The sequence below is a fragment of the Schistocerca americana genome, chromosome 2 (assembly GCF_021461395.2).
Source record: "Schistocerca americana isolate TAMUIC-IGC-003095 chromosome 2, iqSchAmer2.1, whole genome shotgun sequence".
NCBI lineage: Eukaryota > Metazoa > Arthropoda > Insecta > Orthoptera > Acrididae > Schistocerca > Schistocerca americana.
The window spans coordinates 862,485,677-862,501,572 of record NC_060120.1 but is presented as its reverse complement, the minus strand read 5'-3'; the positions used below and the strand labels follow the sequence as shown (position 1 = coordinate 862,501,572).

Here is a 15,896-nt window from a genome sequence, read left to right as displayed (position 1 = left end):
GAACAAATACAGAACAAGTACAGTCGGTACGTCTACTATCTATCAGGTGGGATATGCCGTCATTGGATCAAAATAGACGTTACGCCACGACACAGAAATTTGAATGTAGTGAACAGACACCTCAGTGACCGGACAGACAGTTCATAACTTAATGATTGGAGGAAAAAAAAATGGGGCACCAGGGAGATTTGAATACAGATCTTCCCCTTCGCAGTCTATCACTGTGACCAGATAATCACAACGCCGTGGCTATTCAAATTTGCTCTATATTGAATATCTTGAGCTTTGCACTGTTTCTATTTTGCTTTTTTTTCGCAGTTCAGTGCATGTTCTTCCTGTTTCCAGGCTTGACCTATGTTCAGTTTTTGACGGGCTTTCTACTGAGCTATCTTACCACTAAATCTGTGTGGGGTTGCGATGGGAAGTTTCCGTTGTCAGTAGTAAATGTTACTTTCCACAATGGATGTCGTATTCAGTATTATTCAGGATTCTACTTACACTTTCGCACTTCCTTAAAATGCACGTTTTTTAATATAAGTGAACAACAATTACAAATTTTTAATAATAGTTTTTCAGGGTACGCCATTCCTCCTTGGTCACCCCGTACACATAGATGTATCACGCAATGCGGAGGGTGATTACCTGTACGGGAAATCTAGCAGCACCTATCACATTCGAACGTGCACACTATCCACATGTAAGGAAATGGTCCACTGCATCTGCAAGAGTACACATGAGGCACGGGCAGCCTTTTATGATCCGCAGACCTGATTCACGTTCTTACTTCACCTCGCGGACCGCATCGTCACGTGACACTAGAACAGCGCGCGTAGCGCATGAAGTCAAAACTAATGTCCATGACTATGTTTATGAGGTAATGCACCGATATGAATGGCAGCCTTTTCGAGACACGCTACGGCAACAAATTATGCCTCAAAGCACCTTTTTTTTTAGTAAATTCATTTTATTTTCACCCCATCTTCAGATGTGTACACTTATTTACGCGTCGTGAACATTTTTCTTTCCTTACGACGTTTTGCAATAAATGCTTTAAAAATTTTCGTTGCAAAATTTTGTAAAACCGTTGGTAAAGAAACAGTGTTCACATCTGAAGACAGGATATATAAAAATAAACAACTATAAAAGCTACTGGCTGCAAGTAACTCATTGTAAATTACCTTCAGTTTCAGCAGCTGTAGACGTCAACAGCTGACAAGAATCCATACGTCCATGGATAATATAAAAATGAATGTATGCATTTACAATATGTATGTACCACATATTATCCTAAACCACTGGACCGATTTCAGCCAAATTGGTACACAGATCACTTACTGTCTGGAGAGAATCGCTGTGGGGGTGAGAACCATCCGATCTACCAAAGGGGTGGGGGTGAAAAAGCAATGTAACCCACGACATATGAATTCCCATACTTTATTCATTTACTTGAGAATGAGAGCTCTTAGTGAACTACAACAAACTTTGTAGATAATTTCAAACCTTTACGAAATTTTTTCTTGTTAACAACCCACAAAAAATGAAAAAGAAAGTTTATCGCTTACTAGGTTCTCACTGTTCATGCAGTAAAACTGATACCTGAAGCATGGCGTTTTAATTATTTCTTTACTTGCACCTGTATTCACAACACATTTTGTAGGCAGCATTCACGTGTACCAATGAACATACCACGAAAATTATATCAGTTCAGGCGATATGACGTCATAAGCACTGGCATACGTGAAAAACTGCCGCATCATACAAAACGTTTAAATTTATCATTTCGTTGTTACCAACTATATTCATAATACATTTCGCGGAGAGCTGCCCCCGCGTATCACTGGATGTGCCTGCAAAAATATATCACTGTACAGCAAATAGTTCAGGGATACGACGTCATAAACATTGCGCTGCGTGAAAAAAACTGCAGAGCAAGCCTCGCTATAGATGCAGGTGACATATGTGTACAAATACGTGTGAAATATGTTAAATGTATGTGAAGCACAACTGACACGTGCATACGTGGGCAAAGCCATGGGTACAAAGCTAATCCTAGACTGGTGGAAACATATCAGTGAAACTTGGAATATACATTAGTTATCATCTGGAAAAGAATACTGTTCGAGCAAGAACCACAAGCCTCAGAGAGAGAGAGAGAGAGAGAGAGAGAGAGAGAGAGAGAGAGAGAGAGAAGGAACAGATGAATGGATGAGGAGGGGGAGAGAGGGTGAAGGAAGGGATGAGCAGAGAGAGATGAGTGAAGGGGGAATGGACAGAAAAGGGGGGGATGAAGTTTCGCTGGAATAAATACAGTCTCTGACAGTGCTAGGCACTCAGCTAGTTTTCTTTTTAATAATGTTAACACGAGGAAAAAATACAGAAGAAAATATGGTAACGAAACAGGCAAACCCAGTCGTGAAAACAATTAGGAGTAACTTTGTGATTTTTGGCCTCAGGCAGGTCATTCGAGGATTTGAAATTTAGTGTGTTAATTTCCACAAACACTAACAGCAAAAATTTCTTATATATTCCTTCAAAAGTACTTTTAACGACTGATCGCTTGGGCGAGGACTGTTGCTGTTAACACTAAGAAAATTAACATTCACTGGTCTGCGTTATGGGCTGCAGTCTCGAGGCGAGTCGAGGGCCGGCGGAAAAAAAAACCAAAAAAGTGTCCAGGGTGGAGTACAATGCGGATGCCTCGCTCTCCCAGGAGTTTCTTCCCACGCCGGATTGAAACCAATCGCGGACGGCGCCGGTTTTCGACCCAAGATATACATGAAGACAGTAGTAGTGCTCGAAAATTTATTTACGCTTTGTCTAAACCGTCCCAAGTGTCCGGGAGGTACTTCCATAACACTGTAAATAGCTGTAGACATATATAGACTACTGACGACTTGGAACTGTATGTCAGACGGGTCATAGATTATACGTTATCTTCACCACATGGTGGCACTGGTCGACACTGATTTAACTTCTTTCCCTTGCTCAGAGCTGTTCTCGAGCTCTCGACCGTTTGGCTGACGTCTAGTCGTCTTAGCTAGTACGGCTGATCAAGACGGCTAATCAAGATAAAACTGATCATTCTCAGCTCATCTCGTCTGACTATGCCCACAGCTTCCTCCGACCTCAATTTTCGAGAATGGAATGTGATTACCACTCTCTCCGTTCTAGTATTTGCTTCACCACACTGATTACGAACTTTATCAAGAGAATAAAAAATAAGTAAACTTTTAATACGCTCGCGTTAATGAGCGAGTTAAGGTCTCAGTTCCAGTAGTCAGCGGTGTTGCCGAAAGCCGAACGTATTTCCTACAAAGTGCGTTGCGTCAGCCATTGAACTCATTTGGTCGCGAAATATATACACGAGATCTGTTAATATTAACTAGTTCCGAAACCGTTGATATCCACACCTGACACGTTCCACATCATTACGAAGTGTCGTATTCATGATCTATGGAGCAAGTACTAATCTAATCTGATCTAATCAATAAGCAAAAGTAAGGAAGGGGTCAGTTAATTTAATAAAGTAGTATTAACATGTTTAAAGATTTTTGCATGTTTCCGGGACTCTCGAATAATGTTAGAATGATCATAGTTCCATTAAAAACCTATAATAGGGTTTATACATGGGCAAATGTTAGACACATTGCCCATATGCAAAGTACTAACGTCTTTTGTATGCACACATACGAACAGGGAATATCCCTTTTACGTCCTGAACATTTCAAAATATTTACACGAGGTTTGCAACATCACTTACAATTTATGTAGAGTGGGTTGCATAGCACGTAAAATTATTTAACTAACTGTTTAGTATAGCGAAAAGGGTTCGACTTCTGATATTACGGAAAGGGGGCACATAATGTTATATGATTTCTATTCTTAACTTATCGACCGCGTTACTGAAGGTTCCATAAATTGAACACTCTACTTTTTTATGGTATTAGGAAGATCATCGTGACAGATTATTGTGAACTAACGGTGGTTAATGTTGTCGTTGAAATGTTTCGCAAACGTATCCAAGAAACGAGTGGGATGGCGGCCTGTATCCCTCACTCCAGTTTAATTAGCGCCAAGCGAGACACTCAGACGTCATTATATGCAGCGGACACTAAAACACGAGGACATACACCTAGCCGGCCGCGGTGGTCTAGCGGTTCAGGCGCTCAGTCCGGAACCGCGCGACTGCTACGGTCGCAGGTTTGAATCCTGCCTCGGGCATGGATGTGTGTGATGTCCTTAGGTTAGTTAGGTTTAAGTAGTTCTAAGTTCTAGGGGACTGATGACCACAGATGTTAAGTCCCATAGTGCTCAGAGCCTTTTGAACCATTTGAACATACACCTATTTGAAATGTGTTTCCCTAATTTCCCTCGGATACGCTAAATGTTAACGCACAGTTTTAATCGACCCTGCATTTTGACCTATAAAGTACGACAAGTAGATTTAACTTTGTTCTCAGAAGTCCCAGACCATGTTCTTGTTGCCTGCAAGAGCCTGTCACGAAAACCCCACTTGGCTGTGTTTATACCACAAAGTAGATTCCAGCCACCTCGCCTCTCGTTTGTAGCACGTCTCAGATAAATTTTTGGTAAAATGTTTAGTGCCAAAACTTAAAAGCGTTGTAGAACTATATTCATCTTTTCAAGAGCTTTCGAAAACCGTTAAATCAGCTATATTAACGAATTAAAAATTGCGCACTTGCTCCAATATCTCAGCTGATTCGCTAATTAATGGTAATACCCGTACAACAACATTACCTTATCCTGTGCTTACTGTAATTTGCCGAAAACCTTATTTCGATATCTTGAACCGTTCAGAAAATAGAAGGGGTCAAACGTTTCACTGTATATTCAGCTTGTCCAATTTGTTCTGGCCATCATAAATAACACTGTCCAGAAGCACAATACGGGAACATCAACCAGCACGATCGCCCTTCTTGTAATTTTGTTCATCACGAAGATATGGACAGCAGTAAGTAGCTTCCTATAGCACTATTTATTTGGTAATCCACTTACTCTCGAAGTCCTGTTCAGAAAGTGATCACAGTGTACTACTCGCGTAACACTTAATTGGATGATACTCAGGGTAACGTAACTCTTCCACCTGCTGAAGGCGACAGTAAAAAATGAAAATTCGCACTGGTCATTCAGCAAACCTTCTTCGGTTGAATCTTTGTTGAACACTACGTACAACAACGAACTGATGCAGTTTTCAATCCAGGACTGTTTCACTATACAGAACGTATCGTTTAAAAGTACTACAGTACTGTACGATATGTACCTGTATTGTCAATAAAAATCATTAATGCAATTACTGTTTTGCTATCTTATATTCTCAATAAATGAGTAGCACTTCCACCGCCTCCTTGTTGGTGCACGTTGTACTATCACAAATCTTCAACTGATGGCTGTTGACTGAATGAGTGGTGTGCATTTTCCCTGTGTTTCCATTTGTTTACTGTCACGTAGTGGACGAGTTACGTCATTCCGGCTCCCTGCACAGCGTCATAGTACAGGAGAATGAAAAGTTAGTTTCGTGTTACGTTTTTAATAACGTAATTTTTACATGAGGGGCACACTATGATAAGTTTTTGAGCAGGTGTTGAGGAAACTAGATTACGAGATAAATAATTAGGATGCTATTTGAGAAAGACGTACTGTTGTTCATAGCGTCGTTAACGACCAAAGTTACAACAACTACAACCGTGCTGGTTGACGTCCACCTAGTAGCTACACGTCTGCTTGATATGGTTTTTATTTCGCTTCTGGATGAAAAATTAACTATGTATACAAGTCGAAATAATGCTCCTGATATAGTATAGCACCAAACACTAAACTCTGCACTATTGTCACAGTCTACGAAGCCTCAATAGCAGATTCCCTCCAGAAACACGTCAATAACAGCGAACTGTCGCGGAAGCCTTTGCCACCAACCCTCAAACACACATCCCGATTGTCCTCGGCCACCTGCTGAAACGACGGAGGACAGATACTGGCGTACCGAGAAGAAGAAGAAAGCTGGCAATGTCTGCTGGTACCTGAGCGCGGTCAGAAGATCGGGGGCGGGCGTCGGCACACCAACTAAAGTAACCGGTCAGGCACGGCAGAGCGCGCGTCTCATGGCTACGCCTCGGCGCCGCGGACAACACTGGCCTAGGCGGCTGCGTCCACCCCGCCGCGGGCACAATCGCGCACTCTCCACCACCGGGGCACGCTGCCAGGGGCCCAAGGACGTCCCGCCGCCGAACTCACCTATATCTGGCCGGCCGCCTCGCCGTGTCCGTGACTCACTCGTCACTTGTCTCCGCACTACCAGCAGTTCGATTACCGGCCGGAATCATCCTGTTGTAGGTCTTTCACTGTTTCCATAAACTGAGACGAACATCCTTTTTCCAGGCGCAGTGAAGCATCTACATCTACATGATTTCTCTGCAATTCACATTTAAGTGCTTGGCAGAGGGTTAATCGAACCACAATCATACTATCTCTCTACCATTCCACTCCCGAACAGCGCGCGGGAAAAACGAACACCCACACCTTTCTGTTCGAGCTCTGATTTCTCTTATTTTATTTTGATGATCATTCTTACCTATGTAGTTGGGCTCAACGTAATATTTTCGCATTCGGAAGAGAAAGTTGGTGACTGACATTTCGTAAATAGATCTCGCCGCGACGAAAAAGTCTTTGCTTTAATGACTTCCATCCCAACTCGCGTATCATATCTGCCACACTCTCTCCCTTATTACGTGATAATACAAAACGAGCTGCCCTTTTTTGCACCATTTCGATGTCCTCCGTCAATCCCACCTGGTAAGGATCCCACACCGCGCAGCAATATTCTGACAGAGGACGAACGAGTGTAGTGTAAGCTGTCTCTTTAGTGGACTTGTTGCATCTTCTAAGTGTCCTGCCAATGAAACGAAACCTTTGGCAAGCCTTCCCCACAATAATATCTATGTGGTCTTTCCAACTGAAGTTGTTCGTAATTTTAACACCCAGGACTTAGTTGAATTGACAGCCTTGAGAATTGTACTATTTATCGAGTAATCGAATTCCAACAGATTTCTTCTGGAACTGACGTGGATCACCTCACACTTTTCGTTATTTAGCGTCAAATGCCACCTGCCACACCATACAGCAATCTTTTCTAAATCGCTTTGTAACTGATACTGGTCTCCGGATGACCTTACTAGACGGTAAATTACAGTATCATCTGCGAACAACCTAAGAGAACTGCTCAGATTGCCACCCACGTCATTTATATAGATCAGGAACAGCAAAGGTCCCAGGACGCTTCCCTGGGGAACACCCGATATCACTTCAGTTGTATTCGATGATTTGCCGTCTATTACTACGAACTGCGACCTTCCTGACAGGAAATCACGAATCCAGTCGCACAACTGAGACGATACCCCATAGGCCCGTAGCTTGATTAGAAGTCTCTTGTGAGGAACGGTGTCAAAAGCCTTCCGGGAATCTAGAAATACGGGATCAACTTGACATCCCCTGTCGATAGCGGCCATTACTTCGTGCGAATAAAGAGCTAGCTGCGTTGCACAAGAACGATGTTTTCTGAAACCATGCTGATTACGTATAAATAGATCGTTCCCTTCGAGGTGATTCATAATGTTTGAATACAGTATATGCTCCAAAACCCTACTGCAAACCGACGTCAATGATATAGGTCTGTAGTTCGATGGATTACTCCTACTACCCTTCTTAAACACTGGTGCGACCTGCGCAATTTTCCAATCTGCAGGTACAGATCTATCGGTGAGCGGCGAGCGGTTGTATATGATTGCTAAGTAGGGAGCCATTGTATCAGCGTAATCTGAAAGGAACCTAATCGGTATACAATCTGGATCTGAAGACTTGCCCGTATCAAGCGATTTGAGTTGCCTCGCAACTCCTAAGGTTACTTCTAAGAAACTCGTGCTAGCAGCTGTTCGTGTTTCAAATTCTGGAATATTCCATTCGTCATCCCTGGTGAAGGAATTTCGGAAAACTGCGTTCAACAAATCCGCTTCAGCGGCACAGTCGTCTGTAACAGTACCATCGGCACTGCGCAGCGAAGGCATTGACTGCGTCTTGCCGCTTGTGTACTTTACATACGACCATAATTTCTTCGTATTTTCTACCAAATTTCAAGACAATGTTTCGTTGTGGAACCTATTAAAGGCATCTCGCATTGAAGTCCGTGCCAAATTTAGCGCATCTGTAAAATTTAGCCAATCTTCGGGATTTCGCGTTCTTCTGAACTTCGCATGCTTTTTCCGTTGCCTCTGTAACAGCGTTCGGACCTGTTTTGTGTACCATGGGGGATTAGTTCCATCTCTTACCAATTTATGAGGTATGACTCTCTCAATTGCTGTTGCTACTATATCTTTGAATTTGAGCCACATCTCGTCTACATTTGCATAGTCAGTTCGGAAGGAATGGAGATTGTCTCTTAGGAAGGCTTCTAGTGACACTTTATCCGCTTTTTTAAATAAAATTATTTTGCGTTTGTTTCTGGTGGATTTGGAACAAACGGTATTGAGCCTAGCTACAACGACCTTGTGATCACTAATCCCTGTATATGTCATGATGCTCTCTATTAGCTCTGGATTTTTTGTGGCTAAGAGGTCAAGTGTGTTTTCGCAACCATTTACAATTCGCGTGGGTTCGTGGACCAACTGCTCGAAATAATTTTCGGAGAAAGCATTTAGGATAATCTCGGAAGATGTTTTGTGCCTACCACCGGTTTTGAACAAGTATTTTTGCCAACATATCCAGGGCAACTAGATGTGACGTTGGCTCAACAAGTCGTTTAGAGGTCCTCTGCACAAATATCGAGCCATGCTGCCTCTACAGCCGTCAGGTTCGCGTTCACCTTGACCTCAGCTCGCTGCCAAAGGAGGTTACCCCAACTTCGGTATACCGCTGGCGGTTTGTCGAACTTCGTTCGAAGTTCATTAATACGATCTTCATTTATGCAGATGGCTCTAAGACCAATGACGGTGTCGGGTGTTCTTTTATTGTCGGAGCACACAGTTTCAAATACCGGCTCCATGGCCATTGTTCGGTCTTCACAGCTGAGCTATTTGCCCTCTATCCGCCGCCACCGACATTCTGCTTATGTCATCTGCTCTGATTCCCTGAGCGCCATCCAGAGCCTCAGTGATCCGTATCCGGTTCACCCTTTCGTGCACCTGATCCAACGCTCTCTTCAGCAGCTGGCGGACGACGGTTCTCCGGTTACCTTTATGTGGGTTCCTGGTCATGTCGGTATCCCTGGGAACCAAGCTGCCGATGCCGCGGCCAAGGCTGCGGTCCTCCAGCCTCGGACAGGTTCTTGTTGTGTGCCTTCATCTGATTTTAGCAGGGTCATTTTATCGCTGTGGCATTTCGATTGGTCTACACTTACTGAAAACAAGCTTTGGGCCTTGAAACCTCTCCCCACGGCTTGGACGACCTCTTCGCGCCCTTCTCGGCGGGAGGAGGTAGTTTTGTCCCGGTTACGGATTGGACACTGCCGGTTCAGCCACCGCCATCTGCCGACGCCTGCGCCGGCACCGTTCTGCTCATGTGGGCAATTGCTGACGGTACGCCACATTTTAACGTCCTGTCCGAATTTTAATACACTGCGCATTGATCTTGGCCTACCATGTACTCTGGATGAAATTTTAGCGGATGACCCAGGAGGAGCTGCTCCCGTTCTTCGTTTTATCCACTTGACAAACTTGTCTAAGGACATTTGATTATGTTGTTTTCTTTTAATCCCTTGCTGTTTTAACATTGTGCCTCGCAGTGCATTCATAATTTAGTCTGGGCGCTAATGACCACTGTAGTTGTGCGCCCTAGAACCACAAAAAAAAGAAAAATCTACGGCCGTCCTAATTCCGGAAGCGTTGTCCGTGCAGGATTTTGTGCACGAACTGACGTCTCAATTATGTCCCGTAATTGTTCGATGGGATACATGTCCTGCGATCTGGATGGCTAAATCATTCCCTCGAATTGTCCAGAACGTTTTTTAAACCAACCGCGAACCCAGTGACATGGTGCATCGTCATACATAAATATTTCGTCGTTGTTTGGGAACATGAAGTCCATGAATGGCTGCAAGTCACCAGGTAGCTGAACATAAAATATCCAGTCAATGATCGATTCAGTTGGACTAGAGGACCCACTCCATTGCTTATAGACGCAGCCCGCACCATTATGGAACCGCTACCAGATTGCATAGTGCCCTGTTGACAACTTGGGTCTATGACTTCATGGGGTCTGCACCACACTCGATACCTGCCATCTGCTTTTACCAACTGAAACTGGGACTCATCTGATAAGGTCACGATTTCACAGTCGTCTAGAGCCCAACCGATATAGTCACGCGCCCAGGAGAGGCGCTGCACACGATGTAGTGTTGCTATCAAAGGCAGCCGCGTCGGTCGTCTGCTGCCACGGCTCATTAAAGCCAAATTTTACTGCACTGTCCTAACGGATAAGTTTGTCTCGTGTCCCACATTGATTTCCATGGTTACTTTAAGCAGTGTTGCTTGTCTGTTAGCACTGGCAACGCTATACAAACGCAGCTGCCCTCGGTCGTTAAGTGAAGGCTGCCAGCCACTGCGTTGTCGTGGTGAAAGATAATACCTGAAATTTAGTATTCTAGGCACGCTCTTGACACTGTGGCTCTCGGAATACTGAATTCCTTAATGATTTCCGAAATGGAATATCCCATACGTTTAGCTCCAACTACCATTCCGCGTTGAAAGTATGTTAATTCTTGTCGTGCGGCTATACGTCGAAAACCTTTTCACATGAATCACCTGAGTACAAATGACAGCTCTGCCAATGCCCTGCGCTTTTATATCTGATGTACGCTATACAACCGCCGCATGTATAAGGGCGTATCACTATCCCATGACTTTATTGCCACCTTAGCGTGCTTACCTATAAAACGTAGAGGGCGTGTTTTCGAAGAAGTGCCCCGCAACACAGACGTATTACTCCATCTCAGCACCTCGCGAAATGGTCACGAAGAGGAAATCAGACAAACGCGAGTATAAACCGACGTAAATCGAAACAAGTCTCCTGGAGTAGGCGAAATTCCTTGAGATTCTTCGGTGAGTCATCTACTATATAACTATTCCACGTGTTGTGCAAAATACAGGTATGTGAGACAGGCGAAATATCCTCAGACTTCAAGGAGAATGTAATTCATCCCAGTTCCAAAAGTCATGGGAACCATAATTTTGCAAGTCATGGTTGCCCGCTCGGTTAGCCGTGCGGTATAACGCAGTGCTTTCCGGACGGGAAGGTGTGCCGGTCCCTGGCACGAATCCGCCCGGCGGGTTAGTGTCGAGGTCCGGTGTGCCATCTGCTTCGGCGAAAGCGGGCTGGTTCCCCTTATTCCGCCTCAGTTACACCATGTCGACGATTGCTGCACAAACACTTTCTCTACGTGCGCGTACACCATCATTACTCTTCCACACAAGCGTTGGGGTTACACTCGTCTGGTGTGAGACGTTCCCGGGGGTCCACTGGAGGCCGAACCGCTCAATAACCCTGTGTTCTGAGGGCTACGGCGCTTAATTAAGTGTTTAAGGTACGGCCTAAGACTTAAGCGTTCACCTTGAGTGAGGTTGTGGAAAGCATTTTACGAATTTTTGCGAACCCGTGTCGGGGCCCCTTGAGCCCGAGCGGGCCCCGTATCATTGGCGTTTTGGCAGAGTGAGGTGACAATACTGGTTGCCGGATCGCCTTCCTGACACCATTTTTTCCCCCGGGCTTGGAATTTGTGTACCTCATCTGTCTGCGATCTGGAGTAAAGGTGCAAGTATGTGACGTTTCCGAAATGTTTGCGTCAGCTGTGATTGTTGTAAATGGGGTTGGTTTGTTTGGGGGAGGAAACCAAATAGCGGGGTCATCGGCCTCATCGGATTAGGGAAGCACGGGTATCTTGCCAAGGGCATGAAAATGTGTGATGTCCTTAGGTTAGTTAGGTTTAAGTAGTTCTAAGTCTAGGGGGCTGATGACCTCAGATATTAAGTCCCATAGTGCTTAGAGCCATTTGAACCATTTGTGAAGGACGGGAAAGTCGGCCCTGCCCTTTCAATGGAACCACCCCGGAATTTGCCTGGAGAGATTTAGGGAAATCACGGAAAACCTAAATCAGGATGGTCGGAAGCAGGGTCGAACCGTCGTCCTCCCGAATGCGAGTCCAGTGTGCTAGCCACTGCGCCACCTCGCTCGGTGTTGTAAATGCAGTTATATGCTTCTCATAAGGGGTATGGGAAAACTAGGTTTATGTGAATAACTTGTGTGAAAACAAATAAACAATCGAAGTGCTTGATACAATTGCGGTGTTTACACCGCGATAGTCGATTCCGGACACCTTGTCTTTCACTTTTACCGCATTTCTCGGATATTTTTTCGAAAAGATTTAGAACCAACATTAACAGATGCTACGTCACTGTGTTTGTTGTCAAGAGCTTTCCAATGCTTCAAAATATACATCGCTCCACTTAAAAGAAAACATATGTACTTGCTTGAAAAACTCGTCGATACTACAATTAAACATGGAACAGAATTACGTGCTCCTCATGTCCGCCCCCCCCCCATCCACCCCCGGCGCCCGCCTCCTCTTCCGCCTCCGTAGCTGTGTCAGCGCCGCTGACTCCCATGCAGTGGACCTGGGTTCGATTTTTGGTACTGCCAGCGATTTTCCCTTGGTGAGAGGACTGATATGGGGTGTACCCAGCCTCATGAAGCCAACTGGGGAGCTGTTCGACCGATTAGTATTGGTTTTTGCAAACAAACATCACCAGACAGCCTATGCCTCCAGAAGTTATTTTATTTACACGACCAGCTTCGACATCTCGTTAACGCCATCTTCAGGCCCCTGTGCACGCTGTGTATAATCAGATTCATCGACGCATGTATAACCACAGCCACCACAGCCATCAATACCTACATTCCCCGAATTTTTTGTGGAGTGTGTACAATTGCAGTTGTTGTCAAGTCGTCGAAGTACAACGGAATCCAAGTATTGATGGCTCCGGTTATACTTGCATCGATGTAGCTGATTCTCAATAGATGGAGTGCTCAGGGACCTGAAGACGGCATCAATGAGATGCTGAAAGTGGCTGTGAAAATAAAATAACTTCTGAAAACATACGTCTGATGGTGATTTTTCTTTAGTAAATATCTGATCGTCGCTGCCCCGTATCCACAATGGATCAACAGAGATTAGAACTGGTTCCAAAGTCATGGAACCCGACAACGATGGGGAAAGAGGTGTGCTGACTAGATGCCCCTCCATAACACATCAAGGACGCTATTGGCAGAGGATGACACGGCGGTAGTTCGGATCCTATTGACCCATCTAGAGCCAGAAAGCAGAATTTTCCCTTTACCCCCACCCTTTTCCCCGCGCCTCCGGCCACTTTCATTTGCAGAAAAATTTGTTTAGATACATCGAACCATTGACCCTGTATAGGTAATACTGGTTAAGTTGCCAAGTCATTATGGTTTGAATTTGCTCCTAATGTTTTGTTAAAAACGGTGCTTATGTGATAGAAGCACAACATCGAAGTTAAAACAGGACTTCCTACAGTAATTCGACATTATTTAACCTTTCATTTAAATCGTCCAGTGGTGTAATGTGGAGTCTAGTAACTTGATGAGGACAGGGAAAGTTATAACGTCCAGAAATTACTCCTGCGACGCCTCTCTTTTGAGTCGAACGGAGGCAGTTTCTCTGAACAGTGATATATTTCAGTGTGCGCCAGTCGCCGCCAGCAGATAATTTTGTCCCAAGTTGCGACACGATTAAGATGTCGTCATCTACGCCATTGATAGCTGCTTATGACAAGACGTCACCTAAACTGACTTCCATGGCGTCTCAGATCTGCTGACAAAATGAACGCAGCAGCGACATGAAAAAAAAGAACGCTGTGACAAATGCATATCACCAGTGACATCTGGAAAAAACACTGTCACGTATATACGGAAAAACGTCATTATGTCTGATCGCGTCTTATATCACTGCTTTATTAGGTCGCTGAAATCAACAGATCACTTATCAGTAAAAATTTACATTCGCTGACGCGTTTTAGGCGTAGCTCATCATTAGAACATCTGCCAGAATGAGACAAAATTTTCATGGAAGCACAAACATTACACATACATGGCAATAACGGTAGAAACACAAACATTTACATTTGAACCCACGTAGCATATAAAACGCCCTCATACATAGTACTGTATCACACAACAGTGTGAAATGTATTCACAATTGTGAATACGGACAACCATCAGCTGTATAATGGAATGACAACAATGAAGACTTGTTCCTGTCTCTATGTATCTCCTCCATGTCCGAACAACATCGCTTTGGTTCACTCCGAGATGCCTGGACACTTCCCTTGTTGAGAGCCTTTCCTGCCACAAAGTAACAATGCAGACGCGATCGAACCGCGGTATTGTTTGTCTAGGTATGGTTGAACTAAAGACAACATGAGCCGTGTACCTCCTTCCTGGTGGAATAACTGGAAATGATCGGCTGTGGACCCCTACGTCTAATAGGCGCTGCTCATGCATGGTTGTCTACATCTTTGGGCGGGTTTAGTGACATCTCTGAATAGTCAAAGGGACTGTGTCTGTGATACAATATCCAGAGTTAACGTCTATCCTCAGGAGTTCTGGGAACCGGGGTGATGCAAAACTTTTTTTGATGTTTGTACATTTAAATATCTTTGCAATAATCACTGATGTTCTTTACATCTAAATTATGAAAATACAGTGAAGACTTGATCAGACCGTGAAGCCATTAGTTGTCTCACCAGCTTGTTCAGTGAAGTTAAGAAGCCTGTATTTTACGATCTACCCAGATCAAAATGCCTTACAACTAGAGGGAACTTCTTGCCGTTTTTCTGGTTGAAAGCACCTGCTGCAGCAGAGAAGAAGCTGCTTGATTTAGTTGGATCTTTCAAGACATCAATGAAGTCCTGAGTTCTTTTTGGAGCCGAAACCTTTTCCACAACTGCTTCTGCCTTACTTCGAGCACATGTCATCTTCTTAGCCAATTTAGAATGATAAAAAACAATCTTAGATAATTTATTTCGACAATCCGTACTTCTGCAGCTGATATTTTGTTTGAATGTATGAAAAACTATTGCTAGCTCACCTGCAACATTTTCATGTCGTTATTGCCATTACCAAAATGTGTTGTTGTTGTGGTCTTCAGTCCAGAGACTGGTTTGATGCAGCTCTCCATGCTACTCTATCCTGTGCAAGCATCTTCATCTCCCAGAACCTACTGCAACCTACATCCTTCAGCATCTGCTTAGGGTATTCATCTCTTGGTCTCCCTCTACGATTTCTACTCTCCACGCTGCCCTCCAGTACTAAATTGGTATCCCTTGATGCCTCAGAACGTGTCCTACCAACCGATCCCTTCTTCTAGTCAAGGTGTGCCACAAATTTCTCTTCTCCCTAATTCTGTTCAATACGTCCTCATTAGTTATTTGATCTACCCATCTAATCTTAAGCATTCTTCTGTAGCGCCACATTTCGAAAGCTTCTATTCTCTTCTTGTCTAAATTATTTATCGTCCACGTTTTACTTCCATACATGGCTATACTCCATACAAATACTTTGAGAAACGTCTTCCTGACACTTAAATCTATACTCGATGTTAACAAATTTCCCTTCTTCAGAAACGCTTTCCTTGCCATTGCCAGTCTACATTTTATATCCTCTCTACTTCGACCATTATCAGTTATTTTGCTCCCCAAATAGCAAAACTCATTTACTACTTAAACGTCTCATTTCCTAATCTAATTCCCTCAGCATCACCCGGATTAATTCGACTACATTCCATTATCCTCGTTTTGCTTTTGTTGATGTTCATA

The 15,896-nt window shown here is 44.1% G+C and overlaps 1 protein-coding gene across 2 annotated transcripts in view; it reads right to left on the bottom strand.

Annotated features, from left to right (window-relative positions):
• The window catches only part of LOC124595900 (long-chain-fatty-acid--CoA ligase 1), a 262,999-nt gene that overhangs the window by 163,588 nt on the left and 83,515 nt on the right, over positions 1-15,896 (bottom strand). Inside the window, exon 1 of one of the 2 annotated variants that reach the window (XM_047134809.1) lies at positions 6,039-6,166. The exons of the other annotated variant lie outside the window; for it this stretch is intronic. The gene's annotated coding sequence lies outside the window, so the exon portion shown is untranslated. Of the gene's footprint in view, positions 1-6,038; positions 6,167-15,896 lie in introns of those variants that run through there. 2 annotated transcript variants of the gene reach the window in all.